Genomic DNA, 21,546 nt, shown 5'->3' with positions numbered 1-21,546 from the left:
CGAACGGCTGTGTGGTGTTTAGCTGCCAGTCGGGTTAAACCACAACAATACTCAGTCCAGTTCTGTTCAACATCATTAATGATCTGGATGATGGGGCAGGTTGCCCTCAGCAAGTCTGCACGTGATGCAAAACTGGGAGGAGTGGCTGATACACCAGAGAGTTGTCCTGCCATCTAGAGGGACATCAGCAGTCTGGAGGAATGGGCTGACAGAAACCTCTTGAAATTCAACAAGATCAAGTGGAAAATCCTGTACCTGGGCATGAATAACCTCATGCTGGGAGCTGACTGATTGGAAAGCAGCTGTGAGAAAAAGGACCTGGTGGATACCAAGTCAAACATGAACCAGCAACACACCCCCATAGCAAAAAACGGCCCAAAGTGTGCTTCACTTCCTTAGGAAGAACATTGCTTATAGGTCAAGAGAGGTGATCCTCTCTGCTCAGCACTGGTGTGGCCACACCTGGAACTTTGTGTGCAGTTTTGGAGCATGTTTCCTAATTAAAACAAACAAACAAACAAACAACAAAAAAACTGAGACAGACGGGGTTATTTAGTCTAGAGAAGAGAAAGCTTGAGTGGAGTTTATCAATGTGTGTAAATATCTAATGGGATGATATGAAGATAATGGAGCCCAACTCTTCTGAGTAGCACTCTGTGACAGGACACAAAGCAACAGGCACAAACTGAAACACAGGAGGTTCTGTCTGAACATCAGGAAACACTTTTTTACTGTGAGCGTTGAGACAGGTTTCCCACAGTGGTTGTAGACTCTCCATTGTTGGCAATATTCAAGAACTACCTGGACATATTCCTGGGCAACTGGCTCTGGTGATCCTTTTTGAGCAGTGGGGAAGGACTGAATGACCTCTAGAAGACCATTCCAACCACAAACCTCCTGTGATTCTGTGACTCAGTTTTTAACTGAGTGTGTGTGTTTACACAGATAGGGCCTGAGACTTATGTTTGACAAAGATAAGCTAGTCAGAGGTACATGAAAGATGGGAGAAAATTACATATGGATGGCAATAAAGGCATATCAGAAAAATATACCCAAAAGATGCCATGTGGGAGCTCCCTGACATAATGGGACATAATCAGAACAAACAAAAATTACCTCAGTTGATCACAGAATCCAGATATTGCAATGACTCAGTCAACCTCCAGAATTAGATAGAAAATTGGCATAAATGCATCCATTTAACAATAATCATCATAAAAGTCAATTATGCATCACTGAGTGAATCAAAGTTCCTTGAGCATTATGATTTAGTCTAAATTAATCTTATGGGCTTAACACTAGCAGATCTTGTTCATTAAAATCCTAACAAGGCCAGCTTACTTGAGAACACCAGCATATTGTTCCTGTTCATGTGGTGAAATATTTCACAGAGAAGTAATACATAGTTTCTCTCACCAGTGTAAGCTACCAAAGGAAAATATATCATCTTTATTTTGTGATGTGGGATCTCTTTTGGCATCCCTACTCACTCTGTTTGTGAAGGACACCTACATCAATGAGACTTTGAAGGTGAAATTGTCCACAACTTTTCCTTGAAGTAGGCAGACTCGAAGGGTTTCAAGCTGCTAGAGCAGCACAGCCTTAAAATGATATTAGAACAATATTACTTTTTCAGAGGGAAAACTCCAATCTGTTGGGATAGGTTACAAAAAAAGGATGCAGAAACACTCTCCCTTGCCTATTGTTTCCTTCAAAGACAGTGCAGGAAGCTAACAGAAAGATCCTTGCAATGAATGAGACTCCCAAGATAGCTGCATCTCCCCTTTCCTCCAAGGGGTTCTACGTGACATTGGACACTGCAGGAAACAAGAAAACCTCTGCCTTTTGCCAAATAATAGCTTTAAAACAAAACAAGCCAATACATTGATAGCTGGGACACACACACACACACACACACACACACACACAAATACATATAATAGGCCAGAACACTCCTTTAACATTTTTTTCATTTCATACAACCCATCCCACATGCAATAGCAACTCCTAACCTCTTTTAAATAGACTACTGTAGCTGCTATTAAAGTCACAGAATTACAGAATAGTTGAGCTCACATAGCCCAACTGTCTTGTTCAAGCACGGTCAGCTAGAGGAGGTTGCACAGCACCGTGTCCAGTCAGGTTTTGATACCTCCAAGAATGAAGATTCCGCAATTCTGGGTAACTTATGCCAGCGTTCAGCCAACTTCACTCTCAGAATATGAGATAAGGAGGACAGATTTAGCAAGAGAATATGGATAACACCATCCCAGTAGGGTGCCTGACTAGAACTTCCTACCCTAAAAAAATACCTAAACCAGTGAAAAAAATAAGAGGACTGAGTTCTGAGCTACGGCATTCAAATATACCTATTTCATTTCCTTATTGCTTTATCTTCTCTCCAGAATTAGCTTACTGCCTGGCCTTATCCCTATGATTTATACAGATTAAGATGAGATTAATACAAAAAGAAATGTATTTAAAATGGTTCCCCCTCAAAAAAAAATCATTATTTAAATTATTTTATGGTTATTTTCTTGCACCTGGATTACTTGTAAAGATAATGACTTAATTTCGTTCAGAACTCTATTCATCAAACTCCTTTGTCTCCTCTCCACTGCAATCTACATTGCAGCAAATATTCTCCTATCAAACGGATAGGAACGTAAATCATAGGAGACAGAGACATATACCAACAATATAGAAGAACAAGTTTGTCTTCAGAAAGATCCACCCGTGCCATATACCTCCAGAGGTCAATTTAATGATGAATAAGAGAGATATTGCCTGTTTTGATTTTCTTCAGTTGGAGAATATAAACCTACTTTCAGGTAGTGATAGCTGGCACATCTTTGCCTTGCAATCCCTAGCTTCCAGAAATCATGTCATTATCTGTTTGAGAATGCAAATGCTTGAAAAACAGAAACTTTCATTCTTCCAGCAGCTGATGTGATGAATAATTCAAAAAATAATCTTAGACTTTTAATCACTCCAGCATAATTTTAAGGAAGTGCTATTACTGGTAATCCAGGTGAGAGATGCAGAGTTTATCCCACAATTAATTCAGATTTATTGGACAAAAGGTAAGTGACATATCTTAAGAGTTGAAATTTAAGTAATGTTTTTAACTTCTGAATATAAAAGCCCAAGGGCATATCATAAGGGGAATAATAAAACATATTCACTGCAACACATACAAATGTATTTCCTAATATATTGCATTATTTGTTCACTGTAGCTGAAACATTGCAACAAATTTAATTAAGGAGTGTTCCTTGACGTATTTTATTTGTTGTATTTTTATTTGCTGTATTTTATTTGCTGTTTGTGTGATACACAGAAGTCATCATTACCTTTGACCTGCCATTGAATAACCCAGGCTTTCTGTTGATCTGAAATCTAAAAAATTTCTATGCCTTCAGTTGGTACTGAGGATGTTGTTACTAGACTACAGGCATTTCACAGCAAATTCAATGGCAAATTATTTCTTTGCAAAGATCTGGAACTATTAAAGGCATAAGAAGCAAGGCATAAGAAACTAACTGTTGGGCCCATCCTAATGTCTACTGAGGTTAGCAAACATCTTTTTGGTGACCTCAATAGTCTCTGAAAATGAGGTTCCTGGTTTCTACAACATATTCTTTGGAGAGCTATTAACTGTACTGAATACACCAAAAATGTAGAGGATGGAGAACAGACATTTAATATGCTTTCCACTGTAAGGGTGGGCCACAACTGTCAGAGGCCACATGTGGGGCCTGTGCCCCATGCTGCCCCAGCCCAGCCAGGTACAGTGGCAGGACCCACACTGAGGCTGCTGGAAGGCACTTGGTGTGAGGGAGGTGGGAGAGGCCTGGGCAGGCACCTCCCTCTGTGGTCAGGATCGGGCACCCGTGGCCCATAAGAAGAATGATATTTCAGGTTGGATAATCGTCTCCCTGACAGACACACCTGCATTAGCATTTTTGTTCAAATACTGTGTGTTCTTTATGTAAAACTCTGATCATCACCACTTCCCCTGCATTGCTCCACATCACGGAGCCAACTTCAGAGTGCACAAGCTGGACTCCTCCCAGATGGCACTGAAGCACAACACACATCACTGTTGTTAAGGGGTATTCAGCCCTTGTGTGTGAAAGCCAAAGCTCAAAAACATACACTGTGACAACACCCAGCCCTCAGCACCAGGTCTGCTCTTGGCTGCCTTCCTTGGTGATCCAAAGGCAGCCAAAGAGGGCACTACATACAGCTGGTATGTATAAAACTGATGCTGTGCAGTAGACACCTGGCTCTCTCACAATAACAACTTTTTTTTTTTTTTTTTTTTTTTCTTTCTTTTTTCCAAAGATATTTCATGAGGGAGGCCAAAATTGAATGCCTCATGTGTTGATATTTGGTAGGGTTATATAAATATAAACTTGTCCTGATACTGCAGTTCAGGATTATCTGGTTCATGGTTTTAAGCAAAAAATACAGTCAGAAAATGCAGAATGCATCAAAATCTGCTACTGAACTTCTACCTTCTTGATCTCCCCTTTAAGTGTCATTCATTCTTGGAGGTCACATACTTGCCAGGCATTCAGCCTGCAGTCAATGATGTACCTGAGCATCAGGATGTCAGAGGGCGACAGGATGGCAGAACAAAGCTGCTGTAGTTTTCACTGAAATAAAAATGGCTGGATTGGTTTATGGTGAATAGAGATCTGGTAAAGTTAAAACATGAATGAAAAGTACTGAAGATACATGCTAAAGACAAGCTATCAGTAATTATGCTGTAAGCTGCTTCTGTCACCCTTGGGGGTAACTCTAAGCAAGATTTACAATTTCATTCAAAGGCTGGTCATATTACACACTTCTCACAACAACAACAAAAAAACACTCCTAACCTGATGCTTCTCCAGTCCCTCTCCAATACAGTGATGGTAAGACAGGTTGTGGTGCAGTAAACTGGATTAACAAAGTTATTGCCATTGTGACCTCCCAATAATGAACTCACACAACTAGTCCTGCAGTTGTCCAACCAGTGTTGAGATTCAAATTGTGGGATGGATCTAGTTTCCTGCATCAGTTAGCTCCACAACTAAGTAGGCAATACTTGGTTTATGTCCTTATCAGGATACTCAAACCTCTAGTTCCTAAATGGTACAAATTAGGGGACAAAATCCCCCAAATCCTTAAGAAATCACTAGGTCAGTGACCCAGTGATTCTTACACCCCCCAAAAGACCCCTTTCAGTGATTTATTTTTATTTTTATTTTTATTTTTTTAAATCAGGTACTGCAGACAGAAGAAAGGAGGATAGGGTATTCAATGGTATATCCAACAGTTCACAATTAAGCTAGAATTTATAAACTAAAGCTGAAATGGATACCCTTGAAATGTTATGTTCAGTATCTTAACTTTCTTTCAGAAATCCAAAGCAGTTCTTCCTTCACTGATCATTTTCACATATGGGATTTAATCTCTGCTGCAATCACAAGCCTCTTAGGACATAATGCATGAGGTCACAGCAATATTGAAACAGCTTTTGCAATGAATTTTCCAAAAAGGCTCATTGTACTGCTTTTTTCATCCTCTCCAGCCTCATTCCATGTATTTCCTCCAAATAGTCTACATTTATACTCATACACAAAAACTCTGCTAAACTTCCCTATTTGTTCTCTCATCGTCTTCTCTGTGATGGTATCCTTCCATTATCTCCCTGCATCTCAAGATTAAAGGTTTCATGTGGGGAAAGACAGAGGTGGCACAGTGAGTCATCTGAATCTCAAGTGCAGATAAAAGAAGGACTGTAAAGCTGATGTATCCCCTATACCCTAGCATCTATTTGTGGGTTTGGGGTCACTTTTATATGTTCACCAGTGTGTTCCACCTTGGTGTTCCCCCCCTTTCACTAACACACAACTCCACATTGCATCCAAACCTACTGAAGTGTGTGTCATTTAGGCTGGATGCTTGCTCTTTGTTCCATCTGTTATCCCCAAAACTGGGTTTGGCCACCCTACAAGGCTACATTCCCTTTCTGAACAATATTTGGCTATTATAAAGTTATTTACAGCCTTGGGGCTATCACTCTTACCTGTACATGATCGTACCTCCTATCAGCCTCTACTGTCATCCTATCGCTTAACAGTATTCCTCTACTCTGCATCCTATGCTAAGGCTATTATCAGTGTGGCTCATTTTACACAGAATCACCACTTGTTATTGTCTATTGGGTACAAATATATAATAATAATTTCAGCTATTCCACACAATTGGATGAAGCTAAACAAAAACTAAAACAAGGTACTTAATTACCTGGCCAACAATTGCTGTTACAGCTAAACAAGCTGAAATGTGTTTGGAAGTAGACATAACAGGTCCCAAGGCCTGTGTGGTTAGCACTCTAGCACAGAGCCTGTGACCTATTACAACCAATGGCAACAACATTAATTCCTAGGCTAGAAGGGGCTACAACACTGCATTATAAATAAATACATAAATAAATAACTTCTGGGGATGGAACTCCAAGTTTATGGAACTCATTTTTTTCCACATATAAAGAACTACCCAGCTGTTCTAGCAGATGCAAGATATTTCTCTTTGACTTGCTGTCTCTATTAAAAAGAAGGCAATGTACTGGTACCTATATGTAATTATGTCAATGCAGTCACTCTGACTGGAAAGTGTTTTGGTAAGACACAGGATGCTCTATGCTGATGACCTGAAATCTATCAAGGTATCTGTACATGGTCAGTGGAATACTGCTAAAGAGTGATCAGAATGCCTAATAAGATCATTAGGATTTTTTTTTCTTTTGTCCTCTGAATGATGTTTCAGAAACATTAGGTTTTCTGTACTACAATAGTGAAGAATAGAAAGACATAGTAAATGTAAGGCTAAGAAATGTGCATAGTACTTGCTAAAGTACACAACTCATTGTTTTACTTAAGATTTGAGTACATAAGACTGTCCATGTGTTTTAGCCATGGTATGGAATGAAAGATCTAGTGACTTTATCTCTCTCCATCAAAAACAGGAGAATCGCATTTAAGAGGCTAATAGGTATTCATATTGAGACAAAGTATTTAAAAGAAACTTTTCTGATGTATTAATGGCTATTATAAAGTTGTCAAGCCATCACGTTTAGTGAAATTACATATCAGCACCCAAAACTCAAAGATGCTTCATCTGTGTTCCTAATAAGGTGGCTTTTCCTGTTAATTTCCTCAGTGCATTTATCTGTTTGACTAATCTCTGTGAAAACTGGAATTGTTTTTTTTTAACTTTCAGTCTTCTGGAAGTGAACTATTTTCAAGGGAGAGGTTACATGTACCAGAGACCACAGGTTAACTGTTTTGTTCCTGACTTCTTAAAAAAATACTTGTGATTTCCCTAACTGGGTGTTCCATGAAGCAATGGCTGCTCATGACCAAACAGTTAGATGCACCTGACAGTGTGGCAAGCATTTCCAAGCATTCTACGCATACAAGTACGGAGTTTGCGCTACAAACCAATGAACTTAGTCAAATCTTTTCCACTGATTTTGATGTGCTTTTTCTATTAGTTCCTGTTCTCTTAACATAATACCTTCTTCAGGACAAGTCACAAATGTGTTGGTTTTTGCTACTCTGGAACTATATATTTAGAGAGAGGTGCACAAATCATGCAAACACAAATGCTCAAATTACTAGCATTTTTCTGCATTATTACTTCACAGAATGTTCTTTCAATTGAAATATTTTTTCTTCATCTTTTGACCTTCCATATTTATTTTTTTTTCATTTCTACTCATGTATTTTTAATGATTTCAGGTCCAAAAATAAAATGTCTTTTAGCTGAGTTCACTTCAGTTTCTTCTGGTATAGTAACATATCAAGATTTCATTACCATTTTTACTTCTGCTTTTCATGCTATTTGAATCATTAATAATTTAACATTTTCAAAATATGACCTATTTTCCTAGTGTAGACAAGCCTATAACATTAGTTATCTATGAAGAAAAATAAGTCAATTCAGTTATGCAAATAGCAGAAGAAAAAGAGGACTGGGTTTCTATGCAGTATGACTTACATTTCTAATAAGTTGCAAGAAGATAAAGCATAATGGGAATATAAGAGAGAATAATCAGAGGAAACTTTATAAATAGATGGTCTGAGATATCCAACTTTATTTGGAGAAGTCAGCAAGAACTTGGATAAGCAACACTGCCATCAATCTAAAGGGTACCTCTTCTTACAAAATCTCTGCAGCAGAAGTTTCTGTACCAAGCTCTAGCATCTTCAGGGCATTTTAAACAAACTGTAAGTCATTTCCCCCTGTACAGGTTATGCACCTTATACATTTGAAATTGACCCTTAAAATTAAGATCTTATTAGTCTTCTTTCCTTCCTTCCACAAATACATATAATGACACTATTTTATTTTGATTATTCCCACCAACCTTTCCAGGACACAGCTATCTGTATTTTGTTTAAGTTCCGTTAGTTGTCATTGCTGAAGAGCTGGAGATTTAATCAGTGCAAGTGACATCAAAAGATCATCAGACAGTTGGTAATCAAAATGCCAGAGGATGATACTAAAGACTGAGAAGAGTGGTAGGGGGAGAAGGAAAGGGATTCATCTAAAATGTCTTGAATATTTTCTCTCTCACACACCTAAGATAAGAAATAACCAATTCAAGAGACAGTATTTCAGTATTTTTGTATATTAGGAATTAATTCATCAAATACATTTTAGTTGTAGTCAACAAAAGCAATTAGGAATTACTAGAAAATGAAAATAAAACAAAACTGGAAAAGGCATAGATACATATCTATTATGTGCCTGTATTTTGAATACTGCAGTTCACAAAAGAAGATAGGAGAAGGGTTGTTTTGGCAGTAGAATACTTGTGTATAAAGAAAAGAGATGAGTGAAGGGACATCTGGCCACTGATCCCAAAATCTTAGCCTGGTGATAACAGCTGATGTTGGAAAGTTGTATGTACTAAGTTGTATGTACTAAGTTATTTCCTAAGTTAAGGAAAAACACCACACTCACTGAAATGGTGTCTTGAATGGTGGCCATTCAAATGGTGGCCAGCTTCTGGTGTTATGATACAATTATTATCATAGAAATTTGGCAGTTAATACAAAAATGCAGCACAGGTTGAGACAAAGCTCATCAACCAGTGGCTGTTGGAAGCTGGGAATTTATAACTAAAAATGGGAAACTAACCTTCCACTAACTATACTTCTCTCTCAGATCCCCTTAGTTTTATGGAGTTATTAAAGTCAATGAGCTTAAACAGATCTTATGTGATAAGATCTAATTTAATAGATCTTATTAAAGTCTTAATTAGGAACAATTTTATTCTATAGAATATTTAAAGATTCTAGTAACACACCTTTGGAGAATGTAAACAACTGGATAATGCTACAAAGAGCCAGATTCATGTAAGTTCTTCTTTATGAATAAAGGTCAAAAACAGCTGACAAAAACTTTATTGACCTGTGTAATGCTGATGTGCTAAACAGGGGTTACTAATACCATGTGACAACAAATTAGCTTGGAAATTAGGGGTGGGGGGAAAGTAACTGTCTCAACACCACTTCTTGAGCAGATCAACAGAAATCATTGGGCAAAGAATGCTAAGCAAATTTTTAAGGAAGAGTATAATTATTTTCATGGCTGCTGGCCCCATATCTTTGAAGTTCAGAATATTTCACTGAAGTGAAATAGGAAAGAGGATATGGAGTGGTTAAAAAAAAAAAAAAAAAAAAAAAAAAAAAGTAAATGTCCTCTTTACAGGAAACCAGTAAAAACTCATGTACTTGTCTGGAAGTATTTAAAAGTCTTCTGTTTTGTTTTGTTTTGTTTGTTTTTGTTTGTTTGTTTGTTTTTGTTACTAAAACTTCTCTAAGGACCAAGGATCATGGTGAGACTTAAGAAAGAGGACAAATAACCTAACTCATCTTAGAATTCATATCTTTAAGATGCAGATAATTATAATCAGATGACGGATTTTAAAGCTTACTATGCTGTTTTTTTCTTGTAGGTTTAAATGTGTTGAATGATTGGTCTAAGGCTCTCTGCACTGGAATACACCCACAGAAATAAAGATAGAATGAGTGCATCAGTTATGCCAGAGGTATCCTCTAATCCTTTCCATCACTTCCTGTTTGTTCAAAATTGGCTATTAAAATGAAGGATTGGCCTACATAATTCCCCCTACCTCACTTAAAAGACTGCACTACAACACTGATGTGCAAAATAGAGCAGTGATGAAAATCAGTTTTTGTTGCAAGAAAGCAAGAAAGTCACATTGTTTTCCCTTTTCAGTGCTGAAATTATGGTCCCAGGATGCTCAGCTATCCTTGCCTTGTGTGTGATTCAAGAATAGCACAAAAAATATTTCCCCCCCCCCCCCCAACCAAACACACACACGCTTATATTCCTTTCCTTTCTCACACTTTTAGTAAGGCTCTGTCAGAGAAAGATGTGAAAGTACCACACTCTTTGCTGTACCTATTTATGTTTATTTTCAAAGCAAATAGATAGGGAGAAATCAGCTACGAAGATGTCCACAATGATTAAAAAAAGCAACCACTGTCATATGGATAAAACTCTTATCACCAAAACAGTTGCTTCCAAGACTTGTGTTGTCCTTGGGGATTCCACTTTTTAAATATTTTCTTAACAAAGATTATGATAAACCTTTGAAAGATTTTTAGAGTATGTGATAAGTTCTTGCCCTGCCTTATGTTACCCCAGCCACAGGTGTCATACCTCAACATCTTGGCAATGAAAAACAGATTTCTAGTATTTTCTTTTCCTTGCTCACTGCCTGGAGACACAACACAATGAATCTAAATGTCGCATGAGGTTTCACTTTTCCTGACCCATCACCAACTTCTATTATCACTGCTGTTGATGTTACTTTGCCTGGGAAGAAAACAGAAAAACTCCAGAAGCCAGTTTTTGTTTTTGTTTTTTTTTTTTTTTTTTTATCAATTTCTGGTGAAATGCCATCTTTGGACTTTCTGGCCCTGCCTGTCTTGTATCTTATAATGGTCTGACTATATTGTTTAACCATTTAATTTGCTACCAGCACAGAAATGACAGTAGCACCCCTACTGCAGTTGACATTTGTATTTATATAAAAGGGCTTTAAACTGACAGAGCTGTTTTACGAGGCAGCCACTATAGCAAATGCTGCCACAGAGCGGGGGCTTGGTGGATAGAGACAAATAGGAAGAATGTGACCAAGGAAGACCTTACTTCCTGGGGCCTAGTTCTTTTATGAATAGGTTATTTTGCTTAATATCTGTTACATTAGTTTGAATTTCCTAAAATAAGGACATTTTTACCAGAAAAGGAGCTGGGGATGTTGGTCAACAGCTGGCTGAACATGAGCCAGCAGTGTGCTCAGGTGGCCAAGAAGGCCACCTGACCTGCATCAGAAACAATGTGGCCAGGGAAGTGACTGTCCCCTTCTACACAGCACTAGTGAGCCCACACCTCACTACAGAATATTGTGTTTTGGGCACATCACTATGAGAAGGACATTGAGTTTCTTGAGTGTGTGTGGGGAAGAACAAAGCTAGTGAAGGGAACAGAAAACAAGACATATGAGGAGTGGCTGAGGGAATTGTGGCTATTTAATCTGGAGAAACAGAGGCTGAGAGGAGACCTAATCATTCTCTACACCTGAGAAGAGGCTGCAGTGAGGAGGGTGCACGTCTCTTTTCTCAGGTGACAAGTGATAGGACATGGGAAATGGCCTCAGGTTGCACCAAGGGAAGGTTTAGATTGGATAGCAGAAAGAATTTCTCCACAGAGAGAGTGGTGAAGCATTGGAACCGGCTGCTCAGGGAAGTTGTGGATTCCCCATCCCTGGAAGTTCTTAAGGGAAGTGTGGATGTGGCACTAAGTGACATAGTTTACTGATGGGACTTGGTAGGTCTGGCTGATGGTTGGACTTGATGATCTTGAAGGTATTTTCTAACCTAGAAGATTCTATAATTTTAACTGTATTCATATGTTATAGAAATTCATTCTTACAATACTGAACTGTTGTTGTGCCTCTTTTCTTGCTACATATGATAATAATCATAAGAGTTGTCAACATATTTAAAGTAATCTTATTCAGGTCCAATATACTAGAGAGAATAAGAGAGAAAAAAATAGCAGTGGCAGTTAAGCATGTACATTACTCCATTCTGGTTTATCTAAGTACTGAATTCTGTTCTTAAATCCTCCTCTAAACTGGGGCTTATCACACAGCCAAATATCATCAGTGTTTTTAATGAGTATTTTGTTACAATGTACTTTCATTTGGAGGAGGGTTAATTCACTTTAATTTGAAAATTTGAGAATATTAATAAATAGATTGGACAAATAAAAGATGGACAAATAAAAGTTTTGGAATAGCTACCAAGGAAGTGACAGAAGTATGATGGAGGAAATAAAATGTAGTGTCAGAGCTCTGTAATTTTTACCAGTTAGTTTCATACTTTTGTTTCACCTGTATTGCAAGACCTAGACATGTAATTGACATTACTTGTTATCAAAGAAAAGCTATATTCTATTACAAAACCATTCAACATTATATGGAATCAAGCCCTGTATTTATAAAAAATGTCTCCAGTTACACACTCCTAATGTAACCATAATCCAAAATTCTCTTGAAGTATGTTCTCAATAATGCATTTTCTCCTGGAAACGCTGATGAATTAAATCTGAGGCTACAAACCAAAATTACATTAATCCATCTTGTAGCATACAGTAATGTAAATCTCCTAACCTCCTCATTTATATTGCTACAAATGTCTCATTAATCTATTATACCATGAAATTTTGTTCTCTATCCTACACAAGAGCAATGTAGTAGATAACCCATGTGCAGTGTATTAAGAGAAAGGAACAAATTACAGTTTTGACACTAAGTGATTTTCACATTTTCCTTCTATGTACTTCAGCTGCAAGTTATCACTTAGGCACTAACTCTTCCATTAAACTTTCAAAGAGACTTTCTCTCCTATAGAACTTGTCAAAATGAAGCAAATCACCTGATACTTTGTTCAGTTTGGTTGCATCTAAGTGCTGTCTCCAGTTTTGTTACTGGTATTGTACGTTTTGGAAGAAGGAACTTCTCCATTACACTTGCTTTCTCCATAGTAACGTGCTTATGGGACTGACGCAAATAGTAAAAAAGTATGTACTTACAGACATTTAGCTGGATAATATCAAGAATTATAAGAGATCTTGGTATCAAAAGCACTAGAAAGGTTATTAGACTTTGCACTGCATTTCATCTCAGATTAGCAAATATTAAAATAACATGTCCTGTGCCTGGAAAGTTATTATTGCACACCTGTCTGCTTTGCAGTCTTCACAGTGTATTTTGAACTGGTGCTGGCCAGTGTCTGATACAGGACATGGACTAGCTACAAACAGGTCTGGCAGTGACTTATGCTTGAGGAGACAACTAAAGGCATGAAGTTCTGCAGCAGCCTACTAAGGGAATGCATAATGTTCCTCCGCTACAAAGTTTTGAAAGATAGGTTGGAAAAATGTTAGAATATTTTATAGTGATGGGATAACATGTCTTATTCTGTTGCATTACAAAGGTTGAGAACAGATAATCCAGTAATAGGCTGTTACACTACTCATTATTCTGATGCTATTTATTAGTCTTCAGTAAAATATCACTTAAAAAATATCACAAACAATTTTTGTAGTGGCTTCTTTGTAGCGCTTTCATTAAAAGCTCTTTTACTATATTTTACTAAAAGCTTCAAAGCATTCACAAATATGTATTCATTGCAGTACAGAATCTGTCATAATTTAAAGTTCTCATGTTTCCACTGCGTACCTTTGATTCTCTGAGAAAAAATCAATAATACTAATATAATAATAATAATAATAATAATAATCTATTCTCCCTGTATACCTGGAAGCTGGAAATCAAAACACAGCATGAAAGTCTCCTGATAATGCTAGGAAAAAAAAGAAAAAAGAAGAAAAAAAAAAAAAGCACCATGTGAATTCAAACTCCTTGGAGAAAGTTGCAAATAAAAGCACACAAAACACTGTCATCATGACTAATAAGCTATGTGCAGAGCAAGAAAAGTCTGTACCTATCAGACAAAGGCTGTGTAAGAGAGGACAGGAAATTTCATCAGTAATATAAAATTTATTTATTATTGTGAAATGCTGACATTTTACCTAAGTCTGATCAAAACACTTCCATCAAAAACCAACAGGTCATTGGCTTCTGGCACCTAAATCTAGAAAAATGACTGCAAAACAACACAGAGATGCAAATAATATACAATAAAGACAAATGGAAAATTCAGAAAAACTCTCTTTTTTCCATGTTTTCGTGAAAAACGAGGCCTGGCATGGGAAAACCTGTCTTCTGTAAAGTCTTCTGTGAAGTATCTTTGGTTGAAAAAAATAGTATGATACTGTTCAAATTAAGAATTTCTAGAACTTTTACAAATGCCTTTAAGTCTTTTCAAATGATTCTGTAATTAATATTACAAAACTATTAGACAATAGTTAGACAATTACAAAACAATTAGACAATAAAAGTTCCTATATTTACAGACTATATCTAATGTTAGCTGCCAGTACTGTACTAGCTACATTATAATGTTTATGACTAAAGAAGTTTATGTTCATTTATAGAAAAATTAGTTCCTTCTGTTATTTGTTATAACAACTCTGTTTCCATAAAATTATATCTAAGACTTAAAGGCAAAACCTGTCTTTTTATTCACCGTACTGCCATTTGCTAGTTTTATTTTCCATCTGCTTTAGGTACACACCAACTAAGTTTATTATTATTTCTCACCATTAAGAAAACAAATATATTTAAACCAGTAAATTATTTTCCCGATATTTTTATTTCTCCTGGAACTCTATTTCAAAAAGAAAAGACAAATGAAACAAACAAAACAAACAAACAAAACAATAAAAACAACAATAAAAGAGGAAAAGTAAGGATGTTGCATTTTTTTTTTCCATTTATCTCTTCAGAATTTCCACAATTTCATCTCTTCAATAGGCAAGATCAAGAAGAAATACCTTTCACGTGACTATTTAAAAAGGCTAAAAGAACAAAAACACTTTTTATGGAATTAAAAAATACTTTAAAATTACTTATGCAGAAAGTTAATGAAAGATCATTTGGCCTTAATGAAATTTATTTTTCTGTGTCATCATGTACTGGTATAACTTTTCATTTTTACAACTGGCCAGAATTGTTAAAACATCGCTGATGTTTTACTTTTAACTTTTTTCCTCAAATGTTATCTATCCAAACCTATTTTATTTCAAATTTCCTTCAGATAAGGAATTTTTCAGATAAGTGAAGACTAAAAAATAATCGATTTACCAATCAAAATAATTAAATATTAATAACAACAACAAAATTAATTAATTTGGTGTGGAAAAAAAAAAGCAAATCATTCTTATAAGTAATGTTGTTTTCAGATGTTTCTGGTTTGGTCAAAACAAGGAACTTTGCCAGGAGACTAGTAAATGAACTTTTTCACATGCAGTTTTCTCAGTGATTCATAATAAAGGTTGCTTGTTATCATTCCACAGCCACAGATCTTTAAAGTAGTTATTGAAGTTCAAACTATTTTTACTTGCCTCCATAAAAAAGTATAATCCCACTTAATAAAATATGCAGTCTTGTAATTCCCCACTGATGTCTGAGCTAATAATTGGAACTATTATTTCTTCGTACAAGGTGAAAATATTAAGGTGTCCAATAGTGGCAAGTAGTGTTTTAATATTTCCAATGCACTTCCAGTATAACACTACTATCAATTCAACACACACTTAACAGTAGAATCAAGTGATCTCTAATCTTATACCTAAATTATACCCAGTATTAGCTCCACAATAAACTTTTTATAGGAGGCTTTCAGTTTGTTCCTTATTTGAAAAAAAGACATGGATTCTGGATTCAAGAGGTTTAGTATGCAAGTGAATACTTGCAAATACTCTTGCTTGGAAACTGACTCCTGTCAAAACAATGAATTTTATAATATACTGAAGAAACTGTATCTATGGTAATAAGCATAAGTCATCAACTCTTTGGCAAGAAATAATCAAATTCCAATATCATATGTGCTAAAGAGCTGTGTTGAAACAGAATGATAAACCTATAGTCAGCACCTCAATACATAGCCAATAAAAACTGCATCTGCTGGATTAATTGCACTGTGGACATTCTACATATTCATTATGTATGCACATAAACTGATCTTCTCATAAGAATGCCAATCTAGATGAGAAACATGAAGAAAACAGAAAATGCAAATAAGTGTTAAGTGTCCATTTCTCTTTGAAAATTGCTACCTTGATTGATGTGACACTACATTTAGGCTATTTGATCATGGAATTAGAGAGTATTCCCCAACTGTTTGATACAGATGGATTCCTGGACACATCATAAACTAGTATGAGGCTGAGACCTGGCTAGTTATCTTCATCTCACAGACCCTAGACAGAGTTTTCTATGGAGAATAAATCTGAGCATGTGACCCAAATAGAACAGAACAGGTTTGTTTGTAATTGGTCTTCAAAGATCATCTAGTTCATCTGCAGATGTGAACCGTAGCTCTGTACTCTTTCTGTGAATCCAGACCTTGCTTCCAAAGGTCATGTATTTTCTTTTTCTGCCATAGTTCCAAGAGGAGTTCCCTGTGAGTTCAGGCCAGTCTGCCCTGCTTGCTTTACATGCAGCACAGTGATATTGCCTGCTTCTGGGCTTTTAAAAAGTGATTATTGAAAAGTGACCAGCTCTCACAGACACTGAAGCCCTATGTTGCCAGTTCCCAGGTGACACTGCTGACTAGCTCCCTGAGAAGGTTGAAGTCTGCTCTCTTAAAGTCCAGGGTGGCAACTCTGCTCACATTTTTTCTCCTTACACTGAAAATTTGGAACTCAACTAACCCATGGTCATTGTGGCCAAGACAGCCTCCTACCATCACCTCTACCTCAAGGCCTCCCTTATTCTCAAGCAATAGTTCTGGGAGGAATCCTCTCCTAGTTGGCTCACTCAGCACTTGTGACAGGAAGTTATCTTCAGCATGCTTCAGGTATTTCCCAGTCTTACTTGTTGCATCGGTGTGATATTCCCAGTTTGAGTCTGGGAAGTTGAAGTCCCCCATAAGGATGAGGGCATCTAATCCTGAGAATTCTCCCACTTGCCTATAGAATAGCTCACCTATGCCATCATTCTGGGTGGGCAATTGAGAGCTGACACATATGACAATATTTGTTTTGTTATGCACGCCCTTAATCCTTACCCAGAGGCACTCTATTGTGTCATCCTAACTGCAAGGGCCCTGCAGTCTCATCTCTCCCTCACATACAGCACAACACCTCCACCTTGCCTGCCCTGCCTGCCCCTCCTCAGGAGCTGACAGCCCTCCATCCCAGCATCCCAGCTGTGGGACTCATCCCACCAAGTCTCACTAGTACCGATGATGTCATGGCTCTGCGAAAGGACCAAAGCTTCCCAGAAGAGGACCAGTTCATCCTGTTAGTTCCTCGTACAGCATGCATTGGTATACAGGCATTTCAGATGTGCTCAAGATGCAGCATTCCCTGGAGGGGCACAGAGGCTCCCATTAGCCTTGCCACCTTCAGATGGTGCCACACCATCCCTTGGCATAACCTTGGTGTTCCTGATGGTACCTTCCTCCCCAACTGATATTGTTGATTCCTTTCTTAAAACCCTCTCAATCAGTCTCCGCAGGTTACGAGCCAAGAAATATTTCCTCCATGGAGGCAGGTGGATGGCTGCAGCCCATGCCCAGGGGGGAGCCAAGCAGGCTGGCAGAGCTGGCCGCCTGCTGGCAGTGGGACAGAGCCCACCCTGCTTGTGCCATGCAGCTCCCTGACCATGGGGGGAGCCAGCCGTGTGTGCAGCCAGCTGTGCCCAGTTCTTGGAGGGACCTCTTGCAACACCACTCACCCACTGGCTGGCACCTCCATACACAACAGCGCAAGACTGTTGGGACCCAGAAGCCCCCTCAGGCATCCCCAGAACCTCACAAGCCACACACTCCGCTTAGCACACAGTGACTACTGCCTCTACCACTGCCACTGCAAGCAAGAGCGGTGAAAGATTGAGAGGGACTCATGAGTGGACTAACATTGGGTCCCCAGTTGGGATAACCGAAGTGTCAAGATCTCAAAGCATCCAAATGTTACAGTATTCTCTATATTAAATACAGTTTTCCAGATGAAGCATTGCTCTGTCAATCAACCCAGCACATACAAGATCGATTTATTCATATATTCATATATTCATATATTAAATACTTCTATTCATTTTTTTCCAAATCCCTGTCTACCCATTAGCCCACCAGTTCAGCTGTTTGTGATCCAACAGCTACATTTGATACACTACAGCTGCATGAACTTGGATTGGGTTTACCAATGTAACTGCTATGTTTTGAAAAAAATAAGGGAAAAGAAAGTACATAAGCTAGAGTCACACATAGGATAGTAACAGATCAAGGATTAAAGAGGAAAACTACAGCTATGAGAGAGCAAGCAATGGTAAGAAAGAAAGAAAGAAAGAAAGAAAGAAAGGAAGGAAGAAAGGAAGGAAGGAAGAAAGGAAGAAAGAAATGTAAAACTGATAGAAAAAGTGACACTGAGCATTGACCAACTTTGAGCATTGGCCCATTCCATGGAGCACTACAGGCCAGTGACTCCTAATCTAAGACTGATTGGCCAGCAAAGAGTCATTATTCCACCGAGTACATTATGCAGCATGTTAACTAGGCTAAAGTCCAGCAACTTATTAGTTCTATCTATTCTGTGGGTATTAGCTTGTACAAGCAATGTATACATTCAAGTAATAACAATTGTTTGTATTCTTCAGTTGTATATATCCTGCTTACGGCGTCTCTTTTACATGGTAAAAGTTGAGAGAGAAAAAATAACCAAAAGACTGAAGGTGACACCGCATTAGACTCATGCTTTGGAACAAGGTCACAGAATAGAAAAAGATGACATTTTTCCCATCAGGTATAGGATATCCTTATCTTTTCCTACTTGTAGTTAAAAGTAATTGGGCATATTTTAAACACATTTCAGAAATTAATGACTTGAAGGTGTTCTTTATAGCCTCTGACTTCTGGGTGCAAAACGAGACTTTGATAATATACTTAAAAATTGCCATCAATGTACTTAAATTAGAAAGTTTGGCTAGACCATGATCTATTTTGTTTTTAGCATTTATAGTATTATAACACTCTATATTTTTGCAAAACGTTCCAACACTGTTCACATTTCTCTTAATGAATATGGGAAGGTACTTCTTCTGTATCAAAATTTCAGAAAGGTTTGGATGAAGAAGAGAATAAGGGGTACAGAAAAAGTTTTAAAAAATCTTTGTTGTTCTGACAGTCCTGTGCTACTCTGAATCCCCGAAGAGTGCATTGCAAAGGTAACAGTTTTTAAAGGAGCTCGATAATCTTGTGTGCTTCTCTGTTGTATTATTACAATCTGCATTCTCTTTAAAGTTTAATTTTAAAAATAATTGTCCCTTATTTAAATCTCCCACATTATGTTACTGCTGGTCATGCAGAAAATTACATTGCTGCAGGAAACAAAACCATCCAATATAATCATTTCTGTCCAATAGAAGAAAGAAAATTGGTTTAATCACACTGAAAAATCTTGGAAGGGAAGTGCTTTGTTTACTAAGCTGAGCTATGTCTATCAGTGACAATAAAGAAGACCCAATGTTTGACCCTCATGTACCTTTCACATTTAGTTTAGTGAAAATAGAAAGTGATCTCCTAGGTCCCTTTGACATGGTTCATTTAGTGTGATTTGAGCTTTAACAGTGTGTCTTCCTACCTTGCAGTCACATTAAATGGTAAATAAACATTTATAAGGAAAGGAACTATGAAAACTGTTGAAAAAGTGAATACATTGACCCCATTCACAACATGTATTTTTAATATTTCCATGTATGCATTTTTTAAGTATTTAGGTTGTTGACAGAACAGAGAAAGCTGGGCAAAACTAAGCTTGTTTCTTTTCTTTTTCTCAGTAAAGAGTTGATCAAAGGAGGACAGAGCATGAAACAGACCTAAGGGCATACAATGAAAATTTTAAACTACATTTCTGCATTTTTGAATATTCTATCAAACTAAAAAATAATTGTACTTTCATGCCACAGGAATCAGTAAGGCCACTAAAAGAAACAGAAAATTTCAATAACTATATAAAAGATGTATAGTCTATCCAAGAGCAAGCCACTTTGTGACCTAATGACTGAATTTTCCATCTAGCCTAATCTTACTGCACCCTATCAGGGGAGCTGCCTGCAAGACCCAAGAGGGCTAGACTGGGGATGGCAATCCATTGACAGTCCCAAGCAAGGTGCTGTGATGAGTCAGGTCTGGGGCCCATCCAGGAATTTCACTCAGGAACAGGAGGAGTCAACACTAGGCACAGACATATCCACAGCACAGCTCAGGTCAGGTCTTGATACCCAAACAGAGTCCCTCAAAAACACACACACAATGCATCTGGGCTCAGGCTCCTGGTGAGGCTGGCCAGGGCAATTAAAGTCTGTCAGTGCAACCAAGACTGTGACACTACCACTGTGAGCTGAACATTACAGATGTGATGGAGTTGAGACTTCACATGCACAGTTCTGAGAGTATATTTTCCCAGCTTATCTTAGTTTACAAGGGACCTCTCCAATTTAACATCTTTATGAATGGCGTAGAGGAAGTGACAGAGTTCACTGTCTTCAAGTTTACGGATGACACCAAGTCTGGGGACCCAGACAGTATACTTCAGTGAAGGGCTACCTTTCATTTTGGCCTAGTCAAGCTGGAAGAATGGGCAAACAATAAATTCCTGAAATTCTGCAAGGACAAAGGCCTAGTGCCGCTGCTGGGCAGGAAGCACCAGTGCAAGTACAGCCTGGGGCCTGCATGGCTAGGAGCAGCCCTGCATTATGGACCCTGCAGGCTGTGGCAGACACCAGCTAAATGTGAGCCAGTGGCGCCCTGGCAGCAAGGAATGCCAATAGCACCTTGTGGTGTTTCAACTCAAGCACAGACAGTAGATTAAAGGATAATTCACTTCTATTCAGCATTTCTAAGACCCCATCTAGATACTGCATCAACTTTTCAGTCCTGCAATAAAAGAAAGAGTTAAGAACAGTAGAGGGCCCCCAGCCTGGCAAAACACTTGCTCTATGAGGAAAAGCTGAAGAACCAGCATTAGTTAATCCTGGAAAAGGACAGGAGACCTAACAGCAGACTGTTTGCACCCACAAGGAGATCATTAAGAAGACAGATCCAGGCTCTTTATGCAGGTGCCTGTTGGGAGGACAGGTAGCTTAAGTTGAAATGAGAGGTTTAGTCTGAGCATTAGGAAGCACTTTTTTATTCAGAGGGCAATTAAGCAGTGGAAGAGGTTGCCCACAGAGGCTGTGTAGTGTCTATCTTTGGAGCTTTTCAAGAAAAAAAAATGGATGAAGTCCTGGATATCCTGCTGTGCTCTTACAGCTGAACCTGC

The 21,546-nt window shown here is 38.0% G+C and overlaps 2 long non-coding RNA genes across 6 annotated transcripts in view; both read right to left on the bottom strand.

Annotated features, from left to right (window-relative positions):
- Positions 1–2,213, bottom strand: part of LOC118163297 — a 22,630-nt gene extending 20,417 nt beyond the window's left edge. The window contains exon 1 of the long non-coding RNA XR_004748968.1: positions 2,077–2,213. This is a non-coding gene — a long non-coding RNA (uncharacterized LOC118163297). The remainder of the gene's footprint in view (positions 1–2,076) is intronic.
- The window catches only part of LOC118163296, a 268,072-nt gene that overhangs the window by 73,681 nt on the left and 172,845 nt on the right, over positions 1–21,546 (bottom strand). The window lies entirely within an intron of this gene.

Source organism: Oxyura jamaicensis, chromosome 2, assembly GCF_011077185.1.
Source record: "Oxyura jamaicensis isolate SHBP4307 breed ruddy duck chromosome 2, BPBGC_Ojam_1.0, whole genome shotgun sequence".
NCBI lineage: Eukaryota > Metazoa > Chordata > Aves > Anseriformes > Anatidae > Oxyura > Oxyura jamaicensis.
This window is presented reverse-complemented; position numbering and strand designations above follow the sequence as displayed.